Below are 13,551 nucleotides of genomic sequence, written 5' to 3' on the forward strand. Positions count from 1 at the left end.
TTTATTTTATTTTAAAGATTTATTTTGTTTTTCTCTCCCCTTCCCCAGCCTTCCCCCCATTGTCTGCTCTCTCTGTCCATTCTCTGTGTGTTCTGTGTCCACTTGCATTCTTGTCAGCAGCACCGGGAATCTGTGTCTGTTTTTGTTTCATCTTGCTGTGTCAGCTCTCCGTGCGTGTGACGCCACTCCTGGGCAGGCTGCGCTTTTTTCATACAGGGTGGCTCTCCTTATGGGTGCACTCCTTGCGCGTGGGGCTCCCCTGTGCAGGGGACACCCCTGCGTGGCACGGCACTCCTTGCGCGCATCAGGACTGTGCATGGGCCAGCTCCACACGGGTCAAGGAGGAAGTCTTGGGTTTGAACCCTGCACTCTCCATTTGCTGGTGGACGCTCTATCATTTGCGCCACATCTGCTTCCCCCTTCATTGATTTTAAATAGACTGAGTAGTTGACATTTTGTTGACTTTGACCCATGGGACACGTAGCAATATGTTAACCAAAAGTAACAAGAGCGAGTCTGCATGGCTGGGGGTTTGTCTGCAGAGTTGCTCTTTTTTAACAGATAAAAGCTTTTTTTAGGAGGAAAAGAAAGTTGAAAAGAAAATGGTGATAATTACTATTAGTCATTTGTAATCTGTTTCCAGGAGCTGGCTGGTCAGTTTCTTCTTTTCCTCTTCAAATTTTACAGGACAGAAGGAGAGTTGAAAGTATTTAATACTTTCGTCATAGTTTCTATTTTGTAATTTATCCTGATCGTGTTTTCAGGAATGGACCAGCCTCCGTGTTAAAAAAAAGACAACATTTTCGCATATTAAAACATACAGATAAAATGTCGAACCCCTTGTACCTACCATCCAGGGAGGAATGTACCATTAGGAGCACATTTGGAGTCAGAGGGTTGGCTAACTAGAAACTTTCTCCAAGTCTTGACGTGTACACAGAAAAGGGAAGTGGGAGGAAAAAGCGCTCGGCCTGGGTCACAGCCACACCCGGCCGTCCAGCGCCCGGCAGGCGACGCACGGCGCGTCCACCTCGAGAAGAGCGGGGAGCGTCCCCTGCGCCCTGGGCTTTTTAAAAAGCCAGAATCTCAATATCCTTTATGTTTTGCGTACCTTGGCTAAATACAGTGTTGGAAAATTCACGCTGCCCGTTTCTCTTGGCTCGTGTTAAACCGCCGTGGCGTGCGCCTTCGCGGCTGCCTCGTGTTCACAGGGTGCTTCTGGGTCGTCCTGCCAACGGGGGCTTGGTGACCTGGGCGAGGCCTGGGGCAGGGGGCGCACACGTGGGCTCTCACCCCACGCCTGCTTCGGTTGCGTGGCACGAAAGCAGGTGAGGTGCCCGGGGAGGCCTGGCAGGCGCCGGCACCCCGTGTATCTGGTGTCGTCATTACAATTGAGATGAACGTCACGTACTTTCTCCCCAGACGCGGGCACCCTGGGCCACCCGCACCCAGAATTCCAGTGGTCCACCTTTCAACACGGAAACGCCTCGGCCCCTGGGCCCCGAGACTGGAGCACCCAGAGCCGAGGCTCAGGCTGAGGCGGGGGCTGCCTCGGGGACCCCACCCTCTGAGGGCTGCCTGGGGGTGGGTGGGGCAGAGCCCAGCTCCCCTGGTCTGGTCTGAGCTGCACCCCTGGAAAACGCCGTCTATTTAAAAACCCAAGTCCCTGCTGTTCATGTACAAATCGGAGTTGGGCTCGGGGGTGGGGGGCCGAGCTGTGTCCCCAGAAGGCACATCGGGGTCCTTAGCCCCAGCACCCGCGAGTGTGATGTTTTGGGGCATGATTGGTTAAGGATCTGGAGACGAGCCCCTCCTGGGCCTGGCGTGGGCCCAAGGCCAGTGACCGGTGGCCTTGTGAGAGGCCGTGCTGGGCCGAGGCTGGGGCGCATCTGCTACCCAGCAGGCCCTGCGTCCCGGCAGACCCCAGGGGCTGCAGCGGCGACGGGGCCCCCCACGGCCCTCGCCTCGGCTTTGTCTCCTGCCCCCAAGACTCTGAGGCGATGGGCGCCCGTGGCCTGAAGCCGCCCGGCCTGTGGACTGGCCTCTGCCACCCGGATGGACCATGCGCTGCGAGGGCAGGTTCTGGGCCCCGCGCGTATCTGGGATGGTGGACCGAGGGCCCTGGAGGCCAGCCACGCCCTCTAAGGCCCAGCGGGGCCAGCCCGGACCCCTAGGCAGGGAGGGCCAGAGGGTCGTCGGGGTCGGCCCCGCGTCCCGAGGGCCCCCGGGCAGTGCCCAGGCCGCAGCCATGTGGACGGAGTGGCTGCGCCGACGCCGCCCCTCCCAGACCTGCCCTTGGCACCGACGGCGGGGAAAGAGCGCACCTGCCCTTCCTTGAGTGTTGAGCTTTTTCCCAGGCAGTTAGGAGGAAGCTCTTGGGAGGCTGGGCCCGGGGAGAGCGGCCCCCCGCGCGGAAGCTTCCGGCTCTGCTCAGCGCTGCTCAGGGGTCACCCCTTCCAGGCCGGAAGAGGGACCTCCATGGCGAGGGCGGCCGGACGGATGCTGCGGCTCTGTGACCCGGGCCCTGGGTGAGTCCCAGCCGGGCTGAGGCCAGAGTCCTGTGTCCAGGGGAGGCGGGGAGCCCCGTCGCTCCCGGAGGGAACAGGCCAGGAGGCCGAGCGGGGCCGCCACATCCAGCCCAGCCCAGGCTGCCGTCCACCTGCCGTCCTCCCACAAGCCCACGAGGCCGGCCGCACCACCGTCGCCGTCTCGCTGCCCTGGGCGTGGAGGCCGCTGCCCCTCGGGTCTCACGACGCCTGCCTGGACGCACCCCGGATGCCTGGCCAGGCCTCGGCGCAGCCCTGCCCTCTGTCCCGCTTGCCCCTGTCCCTCCCCCCTCCCCTCCCCCCCTGCATGGTGGAAGCACTTGACCCCGTGGCTGAGGCAACGTCTTTTCCAATAAATAACCTTTAAACAGTCAGCTGGTGGGTCTAAGACGAGGGTCCTTAAGAAGTGGGTCTGTTTTAAATTTTCTTTATTCTATTCCGTACGTACTCTTTGGATGGCCCTCCCCTCCCCTCCTGCCCTCCCTCCTTACCCTCCCAATAGGAGCCGCCATGTTTCTGGGGCAGGGTCTGCCCAGGGGCCCCAAGCCTCCCCCTGCCCTCCTTCCCCTCCCTCCCTCCCTCCCTCCCCCCCCTCGTGCCCTCCCTCCAGCCCTCCCCTCCCCTCTTCCCTCCCTGCCCTCCTGATAGGCGCTGCCATGTTCCTGGAGCAGGGTCTGCCCAGGGGGCCCCGAGCCCTGGGCTCTGAGCGCCCCCCGCCGCCCTGCTAGCCCCCCACCTCCTTCCAGGAGCAGGTGGGAGCTGGCCCGAGAAGCCGCAGCCAGGACTGTGGAGACCGAGGGCGGGGGCTCCGGGTTGGCCGGACGGCCCCCCCAGCCCACTCGCCATTTGCCGTCAGGCTGCAGAGACGGGGTCTCCCAGCAGCTGGGCCCCTGCTTGGCACCTGTGTTTTGCATACGTTGCTTTGCTCTACAGTCCTTTTGTTTGTTTGCTTGTGATGGACCAGGACTTGAACTCGGGACCTCTCACGCAGAAGGCCAGCACACAACCACTGAGCTGCGTCGGCCTGTCCATCCATCACCTTCAATTTGAGCTCTTCCCCCGCCCTGACTGCCAACGCCCACCTAAGCCGGAGGCGAGAAGGAGGCGGCACCTGTGGCTCAGGAGGCTGCGCCCCCGGGCCCCGCGCTCTCCACACCCTGCAGCCTTCCAGGCTCTGTCCCCCGCGCTGCCGCCTGGGCAGCTGTCGCTGTCGGGCCTTGCGACAAGCCCCGGCCGCCTGGGAGCCCGTCTTCGGGCATGCTGGGGGCGTCCCCTGGCCATCGGGGGTGCGCCTGGGGGGCCCGGCCTCCCTGCCTGCGTCTGTGCTTCCAGAGCCAGGCCCCGAAGGGCCCCCCCAGCGTGCTCGAGCCCGGCCCCTCACGCAGCAGAGGGCAAGGCTTACTCATTCGGCTGAGTTTCCTTACGGGTTATGGAACCAAGGCTGGCTGTGAGTCGTCCTCATGAATGTTGTCACATGCTGGTTCGGGCTATTTTGATTCTGCTTAGCTTGTGCGTGTTTCCCTGGTTTAAAAGTCAGCGCTCTCTGTGAAGGACTAAAAACCAGCGAGCTGTACGGGTTCAGGTGTGTGAATTCTATTCGTCAGGCTGTTACAGAAAACAGCGCTGGCCAAAGAGGGAGGCGGAGCGGGTGGACGCGCTCCTGAAAGGTCATGTTCACCGGCATCTGCGGCACGCCCTTGGCGCCGCGGCTGAGCGTCCCCACGATGTCGGCCCCCACGAGGTCGCCCCATGAGGTCAGCCCCTCAGGGTCGCCCTACGAGGTGACCACCACGAGGTCAGCTCCACCTGAGGTCAGCCCCACGAGGTCAGCCCCACGAGGTCACCGCACGAGGTCAGCCCCACGAGGTCACCCACACGAGGTCACCCCACGAGGTCAGCCCCACCCGAGGTCACCCCACGAGATCATCCCCATGAGGTCAGCCCCACGAGGTGAGCCCCACCCGAGGTCAGCCCACGAGGTCGGCCCACGAGGTCACCCCACGAGGTCACCCCTACGAGGTCGCCCCCCCGGGAGTGCCTTCGACTCGGTCTGCCCCGCGGCCGTCTCGGTGGGTGGGTGGGCAGCACTTGCCGCATGCCACCCAGGCTGCTGGTGTTTCCTCAGACGCCGAGGAAGGGTCCGAGTGGCATGGCGCCTGGGCTGAGGGGGGCGCCCTGCGTGACCGTGCCCCACGAGTGGCGTGGTGAGGGGCCGGTGCGGGCACATGGCCTCCCGAGGGCCCACGCCCGGCTGGGGCTGTTGGGGCGCCAGCCGCGGGGCCGGCTCTCCCTGCTCGTCCAGAAGCCCCCTGTGGGTGCCCTCTCCCTGCTCGGCACCCCCGCCCTGGGCCGCGCTGCAGGGCTGCGCAGTGGGTGCCTGGAGGGCGGGGGCGCCTTGGAGGGGTGGGAAGGCAGGCCAGCCGGGGGGCCCGCGGCGCGGAGGGCGAGCGCCGTGCTTTAGGCAGCCGGTCACTACAGAAGAAAGCCAGGGGACACGGCCGCGCGGGCTCAGGCGTGAGGGGACGGGCGTGGCCGCTCGCCGTGTGACCAGCAGACGGCCCCGGGGAGCTGGCAGGGTGTGGGGCGGCTGCTGGGAGAGGGGCCGGCCTCTCCCCTTCCAGGCGTCAGGGAGCGCCTGCTGAGCGTGCCCGCCACACGTCCACGGTGTGAGCCCAGCGGACGGACATCCTCTGAGAGACTGGCCTGGTTTCTCCAGGTGGGCATGGGTAGGGGTCAGCGCACCGCTGCCCGCGGCCCCACCTGTCTGTGAACAGCGTCTGCCTGGAACCCCGCGGCTCTTGTCCGTCCACGGAGGCCTCGTGCTCCCACGCAGAGCTGCCTGGCTGCCGCCGAGACCTCCTGACCCGCAGGGCCAAAAATATCCACTCTCTGCCCTTCCTGGAAAAGTTTGTCCAACTCTGCTCTGGATAAAGAGAGCCTGAGTAAACAGCAACCTAATGCTTGTGGGAACCTTGGGTAGAGTCTGGTTTGAAGAGCAGCTATAAAAACCTTCCGGGGAGTTGGGGAAATCTGAATATAGATTGGACGTCGGAAGGTATCAGAGAGTTACTGCTGTATTTTCTCAGTGGGATAACTTCATCGTCGTGAGCGAGAAGGACCTCAGGCTTGGGAGAAGCGTGCTGGTGTGTTCAGGTGGGAAGTACTGTCGAGCCTGGAGGCACCTCTCAAACCGTTTGGGAAAAACGCACACACATAGATGGAGGCTGCTGGGCGGGTCGGGAACTTTGAATCTAGGTAGGCAATTTACGTATTTTTATTGTGCTCTCGTTTCAGCTTATCTTTACATAATTTTTTAAAAGTTGGGGAAAATTTTGTGTTTTTCTCTTTCAACATTTAAGCCTTTAATCCACTGGGAATTTATATTTACGTAAGGTCATACTTTTGTTAAATGTGTTTCTAGTACTTCATATTTTTGATGCTTTCAGTGTCTAAAATTCTTTTCCTTGTTTGCTGATGTATAAGAATATTGGTTTTAACTAATATATATCTACCTTATACTTTCTTATTGATTTTAATAATTTATCTGTAAGTTAGTTCTGATTGCTTTGTTATTTTTTTAGATTTTCTAAGTGTACATTTCAGTCTATAGTTTTTCTTTTTTATTCCCCCCCCCCTTGCACCTTGCTTGCTGTCTGCTCTCTGTGTCCATTCACTGTGCGTTCTTCTGTGTGTATTTATTTTTATTTATTCCCCCCCACACACCCTTGCTGCTTGCTTGTTGTCTGCTCTCTGTGTCCATTCGCTGTGTGCTCTTCTGTGTTTTTATTTGCCTCCCTTTTTTGTTGCGTCACATTGCTGAGTTGGCTCTCCGTGGTGCTTGCGGGCTGGGTGGCACTCTGCAGTGCTTGCGGGCTGGGTGGCACTCCGCGGTGCTTGCGGGCTGGGTGGCACTCTGCGGCGCTTGCAGGCCGGGCAACACTCCGCGGCGCTTGCGGGCCACGGCTCTTTGTGGCGTGTGGGCACACCTGCTTTCACAAGGAGGCCCCAGGACGCGAACCCAGGGCCTCCCATATGGTAGACGGGAGCCCACCTGATTGAGCCACAGCTGCTTCCCCAGTCCATAGCTTTTTATTTCTTTTTCTTTTCTTACTATTCTGGCTAGCATTTCCAGTGTGATGTTGAATATAAGCGAAGATAAAGGCATCCCTGAGTTCCTGACCCAAAGGAAAGCTTTAATTGTTTCACTAATGAGTGTCATGTTTGCTGTAGTTTTTGTTTTATTTTTTTAGATATTCTTCATCAGGTTGAGGAAGTTTCCTTGTATTCCTCATTTGCCAGGAGACTTTAAAAAATTTTAAATCATAATCATGAATGGATGTTGCCAGTTAAGATGATTGTGTGATTTTTCCCCTTTCAATCTGTTAATGTAATATTAAAACATCCTTTTCTTCTGGGACAAACCCAACTTAGTCATGATCCTCTTAATAAATCACAAGATTCAGTAACTATTGTTTTCTTTGGGCTTCTGGTATTTATTCTCGTGAATGAGATTCTTCTATAATCATCTTTTTTTCCATACCATTCTTCATTAGAATTTACCAAGAAGGTTATACTAGCCTCAAAATGCACTGGGTGTCAGTGGGCTGACTTGAGTGTGTTTTTTGTCGTCGTTTTGTTTGTTTTGATAGTGGGCATTTGATTCTTGTTTTAGTTTGCTGAAGGCTGCTGGGAGCAATATATCAGAAATGGGTTGGCTTTTATGAAGGGAGTTGATTAGGCTAAAAGCTTACAGTTTTGAGGCCGTGGAAATGTCTATATCACAGTACCAGGTGATGCTCTCGCCCCGAAGCTCGGCTGCTGGCGATCCTGGACCCCTGCCCCTTGGCACGGCAAGGTGGGCTATCTCCTTTCCTCTAGCTGCTCCATCTGTGGCTCTTTTCTCCTGGGTTCGTCAACCTCTGGAGGCTTCTCTCTGTCACTGAGATTCTTTTCCTGTGTCTGTGGCTTTTTAGTCCTCCGTTTATAAAGGGCTGCAGAAAGAGGAATAAGCCTCATCCTTGGGTTCCACAATATAATCAGAGGCCCTTAGCTGAAGTGATCTAATCAAAGGCTCCTTAACTGACGCTACTCAAAGAGACCCCATCTGCGAGGAGTCTACTGGCACAGGAGTGGGTTCACTTTAGAAACAGGGTTTTCTGGGATCTACAAAAGTCTCAAACCAGCACGACTTCCAATTCAGTATTTTAATGGTTGTAGTAGTCTTTGGGTTTTCAATTTCTTCTTAAGTAGGCTTTTGTCAATTAGTTTTCTAGAAAGTTTTCCTTTCATGTACACCTTCAGGTTTATTGCTATAAAGGTGTTCATAATAGCCTCTTACTCTTTTTAGAGTTCTGCAGCATTTGGTTATGTCCCCCTTTTCTTTCCTCATATTATTTGTTCCTTTTCTCTGTTTGGTCTTCATCTGTCTTTCCAAAACTCTGTCAATTTTATTGATCCTTTTAATGAAGCAATTTCTGACTTTGTGTATTTTTTTTTTTAAGATTTATTTTTTATTTATTTCTCTCCCCTTCACCCCTGCCCCAGTTGTCTGTTCTCTGTGTCCATTCGCTGCATATTCTTCTGTGTCTGCTTCTATTCTTGTTAGCCGCACCAGGAATATGTTTCTTTTTGTTGCATCATCTTGCTGTGTCAGCTCTCCATGTGTGCGGTGCCATTCTTGGGCAGGCTGCACTTTCTTTCATGCTGGGCGGCTCTCCTTATGGGCACACGCCTTGCGCGTGGGGTTCCCCTACGCGGTGGACACCCCTGTATGGCACAGCACTCCTTGCACACATCAGCACTGCGCATGGACCAGCTCCACACGGGTCAAGGAGGCCCGGGGTTTGAACCCTGGACCTCCCATGTGGTAGACGGATGCCTAACCACTGGGCCAAGTCCGCTTCCCTGTGTATTTTTATTTCATTAATATCTGCTTTTTAAATGATTTCCTTCTTTCTTTTTAAATTTATGTATTGCTTTTCTAATTTCTTGAGAGATGTTTTTGGTCATTTGTTTCAGTCTTTTGTAAAATTTTCTAATACACATTAAAGTATTACATTCCCCTCAAGAACTGTTTTATCTACAACTCATATTGTGATATAAAATAGCTTTCTTGTTCAGTAAATTTTCTAATTTCCATTTGGATTTCTTTTTCGATTGTTGATAGCTTGTGTTTCTTATTTTCTAAACATGGGGATTTTTGTAAATAACCTTTTTGTTTCCTCTTTTACATGTTAAGAGCATTGCGGTCAGAGACTATGTTCTGTCTGATGTCTGTCCTTTCGAGTTTGCTGAGGCTTGCCTTATGGCCCAGCCCGTGGTTGAGTTTTGGAAATAAAATGTCCCTTGTGTCTTTGGAAGCACTGTGTCTGCAGCTGGTGGGAAGAGGGTTCCTGTAGGTTCCTAAGTCGTTTGTTAATCGAGCTGTTCAGATCCTCCACTGGGGTTGACCGAGGCTGGCCTGCCTCCTGGTTTTGTAAATAAAGCATTATCAGTTCACAGCCATGCCTGGTCCTGCGGAACTGGCCGGGGCGCTTTCCTCACTCCAGCAGCAGAGCCGAGCGGCTGCGACAGAGACCACTGGCCCGGGAAGTCCTCCCCGGCCCTCTCTAGAAATGGTTTGCCAAACCCTGTGTCCCGACGGGCTACCTCCCCTGCCTGCTGGACCGTCCGGTTGGCGCTGTGGGGCTACGCACCGCGCTCGGGACCCGCCCGTTTTCGCTGAGTCTGCTGGGCGATGCTGTTAGGTGGACGCAGGCTTAAAGGCAGCACGTCATCCTTGTGAGCTGAACTTCCACCACGAGGCAGGACCTGCTTCTCACTTTTGATGCTCTTTGTCCTTCAGTCTGCCTTGTCTGAGATTCACAGAGCCATGCCAGCCTCGTCTTGCTGGGTGCTTTGCGTATCTCTTCCTATTCTTTTATTTTTTATCTTTTATTTTATGTCTTAGATGTGTCTCTTGTAAACACATGAGGTGGGAGTATTATTAAGTTTTTTTCCTTTTTTTCCCCTGACAACTGAAAATTAACTGAAGCATATATTCAGTTGACTTTAAATGTAATTACAGATAATTCGGGTTTAAATCTACCCTTTTTTTTTTTTTTGCTGATTGTTTTTATCTGTGTTATGTTTTCCCCCTTCTCCTTTTCTCTCTTTCTTTTTTGAATTGATTCCTTCTTCTTTGTTGTTGTTCTCTGTGGTTTGGAAGTTACAGGCTCTTTCCGGTTCCTTCTGGAACGTCTGGGCTGTGGCTGTGAGGCCTCAGGGGTCACCGTGCCTCTCGCCCTGGCTTTCCTTGTTCACTTTGCTGTGTCTGCTGCAGCTGGATCTTTTTTTTTTTTTCCCCTGTCATGGACCTCACTCACCTCTGTTGAACCTGCCCAGTGATTTTTAGATTTCACTTATTATGTTTTTCATTCACAGAAGTTTTTTCAGACTTGCTGGGTCATTTTCTAGTTCCCAGCTCCTCACAGGCTTTTTTTTTTTTTGGCTCTTTAAACCTAGAAGACATAGTTATTGGAATTCCAGCCTCTGAAATTTTTGCAGCTCTGTGTCTGCTGTTTTGCTTCTGCTGGTTCTTGCCGTGGTGCCTCTTCTCTGTGTTTGGTTAGTTTTTACTGCAGAAGCATCATCTGTGGACTCCCTGAGGCCGCAGTGCTGGCGCTCTCCTCCGGGGCTGGTTTGTTTTATCCTGCCAGTCCCCTGGGGGACTATCAGTCTTGGTTAATTTTAAACTAAATTCACAGGATGAGGTCTTCTGTTTTTTTGATCCCCTGGGTGCCGTGAATTTCGGCTGGAAATTCACGCCGCGAGCTGACCTGCATGGCTGCCTGCGGACTCCCCCGGCCGCTCTGCGCACGCCGAGGTGCTCTCGGCGGTCTTCGCTGGCTGCGGGCGGGCTGTGCCGTTGTTCCCAGGCTCCCTGACCCCGGCCTTCTGGCTTTGCGGGAGGAACGGCCACTGCCGGGCTCTGCGGCTTGCAGGTGCAGGTGGAGGTGGGCAGGGGGCTTTTGATGCCCGACTCCCCTGCCCACTCTTGGGTGCTTTTAGAAATATGCTTTTCATATTTTATCTAGCATTCATAGCTGTTTTTAGCAGGGTTGTTCTGAATACACTGGATCACCATATCGTGGGAAGAAATGTCTGTAGAGCTGCTCCTGTAAAGAAACCTTGAACTGGCATGTAAACTGAGTCAATTAAAATGCATTATTGAAAGGGAGCCCTTTGGCAAGCGCTCTGGCTCTCCGGCTGCCTTGTACGTTATTTATCTAAGTCAAGATGTTTGTCTGTTGAGGGTCCTTACAGGCGGCAGGTAAGAGGACAGGTCCACCCTAAACTAGGGTTTCCATCCAGATTCATTGCCTTGAACGTCGGAAACGTTGTTTAACGCTTTATTTATACTTTTGGAATGCTCCCAGGCTAGGCTACTTCTAGCCATGTGTTTTTTTGGTACCCTTTGCACACGAAAAAAAAAAAGACCTACTCTTTTTATGACGGTTTTATGGAGCTATAATTCACATACCATAAAATTCCCCTTTTTTAGTGTACACTTGGGTGGCTCTTAGCGTCTTCATGTTTGTATAGCCATCTCCACAGCCTCACTCGAGCGTGCTTTCAACCCTGGGCCCATCTGCAGCCGCCCCACGCTGCCCTTCCGGCCCTCCGGCAGCCCGTGCACTCCCTGTCCCCGCCAGGTCGCCTGTCCTGGGCGTCTCCGTAAGTGGACGTGGCGGGCCCGGCTTCTCCCTGAGCCCGGCATCGCCCCAGGCCGCCCGCGTCGGCCCACGCACGCGTCCTTGCGCCTTCCGATTGGCCGTTGGGGGGACATGCCCCCTCGTGTTGTCCCTGTCTGGGGGCCTCCTGGCCGGCGCTCCCTGTGGCTGGGGACGAGCGACATGGTGGCATCCGCGCTTCCGTGGGCAGTCGGGCCTGGGTCCTGACGCGGCCGTTCCTGGAGAGGAGCCACGCATCCCGCGGTGTCTCTGCGCAGCTCTGCACGTCCTCCAGCGTGCCCGCCCCGTCCACATCCCGGTCGCCGCACTCGTGTCCAGCTTTGCTCGCCGAGCCATCCTGGCGGGTGCGGGGTGGGCGCTCCCCACGGTTCAGCGTGCGTTGCTCTGATGGTTAATGAGGCGAGCATCTCTCCTGTGCTTATTGGCCCGTTATCTGGATAATGTATGGTATTCAAGTCATTTGCCTTTTTCCTCTTTCATTTTTGTTAGAGAAGTTGTAGGTTTACAGAAAGATTATGCAGAAAATCCAGACTTTCATTGCCCATTTTTAATTTAGGTCATCTTTTTATTACTGAGTTTTCGTTTTTTTTTTAAGATTTATTTTTATTTATTTCTCTCCCCTTCCGCCCTCCCCAGTTTCTCTTCTCTGTGTCTATTTGCTGTGTGTTCCTCTTTGTCCACTTCTGTTGTTATCAGCTGCACGGGAATCTGTGTTTCTTTTTGCTGTGTCATCTTGCTGTGTCAGCTCTCCGTGTATGCGACGCCATTCCTGGGCAGGCTGCACTTTCTTTCGCGCTGGGCGGCTCTCCTTACAGGGCGCACTCCTTGCCCGTGGGGCTCCCCTACGCAGGGGACATCCCTGCGTGGCACGGCACTCCTTGCGCGCATCAGCGCTGCACGTGGGCCAGCTCCACACGGGTCAAGGAGGCCCGGGGTTTGAACCGCGGACCTCCCGTGTGGTAGACGGACGCCCTAACCACTGGGCCAAGTCCGCTTCCCTTTATTACTGAGTTGTAAGAGATCTGTATACTTACTGGCTACAAGCCCCTTATCAGAGATATGATTTGCAAATATTTTCTACCATTCTGAGGGCTTTCTTTTCACTTTCTTGAGGATGTCCTTTAAATAATGAGAGTTCTAAATTTTGACGATGTCGTTTTACCTACTTTCTCTGTGGTGGTGTGTGTTTTGCTGTCATAGCTAAGAAGCCGCTGCCTAAAGCAAGGCCGTGAAGACTTACGGCTGTGTCTCCCTCCAGGCATTCATAGTTCTAGCTCTTAGGTTTGGGTCTAGGGTCTGTGACTCGGTGTTTGTCTGTGGCGCGAGGCAGGGATCTGACGCTGTTCTTCTGCCCGTGGCTGTCCGGTTGTCCCGGCAGCGTTGGCGGAGAGGCCTGTTTCCACGCCTCGTGTAGTGCGCTCTTTACCTTAGCAGCACGCATGGCCTACCGTGACGTCACGCTCATAGGCTCACGGGTCAAGGGTTCCCATACGGAGCTAAGGACATGTCAAGCAGAGCTTCTGGGGCGCCCTTTCCCACCCGCACCCACAGCGTACACGTTAGTCATTTGTTGACGTCGTCGTACCATATGTGAATACTACACCTTTTGGGGCCCCTGCTGTCACAGAACTTACAGTTTAAAGAGAGAAGGGGAAAAAGTGAGTGGCCACATAGTAACTATAAACTGAAATATTCTTATTAAAGGAAAGATGTTAAAAGAGCGTACTGGCTGTCAGTCGCAGTGTAACAGAGCGCCCCTGAACCGGTGGCTTAACACGGCAGCCATCGTTTATCCGTGCGCAGCGCCGTGATGGGCCGGGGCTCAGTGCGCGGGGCGTCTGCGCCCCGCGTGGGGTCTGCTGGGCTGGAGGTCCCGAGTGGCGCCCCCACTCCCGCCGCGGGGCTGGCCCGGGCGTCTTGACCGCGTGGGGTCTTGGAGTTGGGCTTGGCGGCGGTGGCTGGCCCGTCCGGCGGTCCTGGCGCCTGCAGGTGGACGTCCAGGCGTGAGGCCCCATCAGAGCGGCCAGCGGCCGGAGCCCGGGGCTGCGGAGGCTCTGAGGTCGGCATGACCCGGCGCTTTCTGCGGAACTGGGGGCGCTCACGAGTGAAGACGGTGGAGGCAGGGGCGGCTGTGGGCGGAGCCGACGCCAGGCACCTGGGACGCTGGAGACGTTGAGGCCAGGACCCGGCTGCCCGCGCAGCCCTGTGGAGAGCGAGGCCACTTCCAGGCTGGTGGCCCAGGCCTGGCAGGAGGCGGTGGTGGGGTCGTAAGG

General features: G+C 55.1%; 1 protein-coding gene across 9 annotated transcripts in view; it reads left to right on the plus strand.

Moving 5' to 3' along the window:
• AGPAT3 (1-acylglycerol-3-phosphate O-acyltransferase 3) overlaps positions 1-13,551 on the plus strand; it is a 119,230-nt gene that overhangs the window by 17,612 nt on the left and 88,067 nt on the right. The window contains exon 1 of one of the 9 annotated variants that reach the window (XM_058296318.2): positions 5,545-5,699. The exons of 6 other annotated variants lie outside the window; for them this stretch is intronic. The gene's annotated coding sequence lies outside the window, so the exon portion shown is untranslated. Of the gene's footprint in view, positions 1-5,544; positions 5,802-13,551 lie in introns of those variants that run through there. 2 more of the 9 variants (XM_058296309.2, XM_058296319.1) reach the window with 2 other exon arrangements.

This window comes from Dasypus novemcinctus, chromosome 4 (assembly GCF_030445035.2).
Source record: "Dasypus novemcinctus isolate mDasNov1 chromosome 4, mDasNov1.1.hap2, whole genome shotgun sequence".
NCBI classification, from domain to species: domain Eukaryota; kingdom Metazoa; phylum Chordata; class Mammalia; order Cingulata; family Dasypodidae; genus Dasypus; species Dasypus novemcinctus.